The sequence below is a fragment of the Canis lupus genome, chromosome 7 (genome assembly GCF_048164855.1).
Source record: "Canis lupus baileyi chromosome 7, mCanLup2.hap1, whole genome shotgun sequence".
Taxonomy (NCBI): Eukaryota; Metazoa; Chordata; class Mammalia; order Carnivora; family Canidae; genus Canis; species Canis lupus.
In genome coordinates this window covers 59,657,106-59,659,070 of record NC_132844.1, presented here as the reverse complement: position 1 = coordinate 59,659,070, position 1,965 = coordinate 59,657,106, and the positions used below count along the sequence as shown (strand labels likewise).

The following is a 1,965-nucleotide window of genomic DNA, read 5'->3' as shown; positions in this document are numbered from 1 at the left end:
GGGGAAGGTTTTTCATTTGCTTTGTTTTGTTTTTCCTCTTTTCTATTTGTGTTTCTCCATGCAGGATATTGGGTGTTTATAAGCTTCTCAGGAGAGCGTACTTTTGAAATGAGAGGGTTGCTTCTGAATTTCTGGGCTGCATGCTGAGATAAGACTGTCTTGAAATGCCTGCTCTCATGAGCAGTAGTGTTAAATTTCTACCCCAACCCCTCCTCACCCTGTTGGGCCACCCTCTACATATGTCTCCTGGAGCAAAAAGCAAATCCAAGAACATCTTACTCCCTCAAACCTCCTCCTCCTCCTCCTTCTTCTTTTCTTTTCTTTTTTTTTTTTAGATTTTTTTTATTTTTAAGGAATCTCTGCCCAATGTGGGGCTCAAACCCACAACTCTGAGATCGAGAGTCACATGCTCTACCAACTAAGCCAGCCAGGCACCCCCAAACCTACTTTAAACTTAATAAAGAGATACCACAAAAAATTGAAACATGGAAGAAATAAAAATTCTCAGCTGTGTCACAAACAGTTCTTCACCAAGTTATTAAGATATTGCAATTGTGTGATGTAGATTAAAAACATGTATTGCTCTTAATCCTTGTTACTTACCCTCATGAAACATTTGCTTTCGTGAAGGTTCCTGGCTCCTGGTTCCTGGACCAGTAGCATCGGCATCTCCTGGGAGCTGGTTAGAAGTGAGAATTCCAGCCCCACTTCAGACCTATGGAATCACAATCTGCATTTAAAAAAATTATTTATTTATTTGAGAGAGAGAGAGAGAGAGAGAGAGAGAGAATACATGAGTGGGGGGGGGGGAGAGGAAGGGAGACAGAGAGAGAATCCCAAGCAGACTCCCCACTGAGCGTGGAGCCTGTCATGGGGCTCCATCCCAGGATCCTGAGATCATGACCTGAGCGGAAATCAAGAGTCAGATAGCCAAATGACTGAGCCACCCAGTCGCCTGTCTCAGAATCTGCATTTTAAAAACATCCCCAGGTGATTCCTGTGCATATTAGCATTTACAAAGTCCTGCTTTAATAGCTGTTAAAAACATTAAATGGCCCATTATACCCGAACAAAAATCAACCAAGTATTTCAACGATCACATGATACAGCAGGAAGACTGCGGCCAGAATATCTTATTTTAGTCTCTGCTCACAGAGAAGCCATTGAGTTGACCTGGCCTCAGTTTCCATGTTCCAAATGGGATGACAAGAACACTCACCCACCCTCTGCACCAATCAGGGTTGGTGTAAGGAGTTTTTGGGTAAAGATTAAGTGAAACAAATGGATCAAATGGTCTTTGTAAAGCAAAGATGTTAGCTTTTACAATGTACACACTGCCTCATTTTAATTGTGGGGGATCTTAGCTCTTCCTTTGCCAGAGTCTGCCTAATGCAGCCCTGAGTCACCACCTGACCAGTCACCTGGTCATGATGCACCAGGATGGGATGGATCAGAATACCTTATTCATAAATGGGGACCACAGTAACTCCTGCTTTAGGGCATACTTGCCAGTTTTTTTTGCCTTTGACCAGCATCTGAAAGTCCTTCCTACCACTGGGGAATTTCCTCCCCTATGGGTCTTAGTGGGAAGTTGGACTGTTTCAAAGTAAGAAAGCTTGAAAGGCAGACTCTTGCTTCTCCCTGCTGGTCTGCCAACATCCACCTCTACCTGTTGGCCTAGGACATTGGCATGCACTGGCTCAGGCTCAACGAAGCTCACCCTGCCCTCTAGGAGTTTGAATCTGGGACATGTGATGCAGAGACACAGGGATGGTGGAGGTTTATTTAGTAGCTATAGTGGCAGTGGTGTTAGTGGCAGCCACACAGGCATGTGTCCATTCAGTGATGACATTAGCAGTTCATGACTGAACTCAGGTCCTGGCTTCCCTTGGCTCTTGCACATTTTCTGAACATTTCCTGTAATTCTATGAGATGCCCAATATCTTCTTGGTAAGCTGTTTTTCT

General features: G+C 44.1%; 1 non-coding gene across 1 annotated transcript; it reads right to left on the bottom strand.

Annotated features, from left to right (window-relative positions):
• Positions 1–360: 360 nt before the first annotated feature.
• On the bottom strand, positions 361–433 carry TRNAE-CUC (transfer RNA glutamic acid (anticodon CUC)). The gene has a single exon. It is a non-coding gene; the product is annotated as a tRNA-Glu (tRNA).
• Positions 434–1,965: the final 1,532 nt, after the last annotated feature.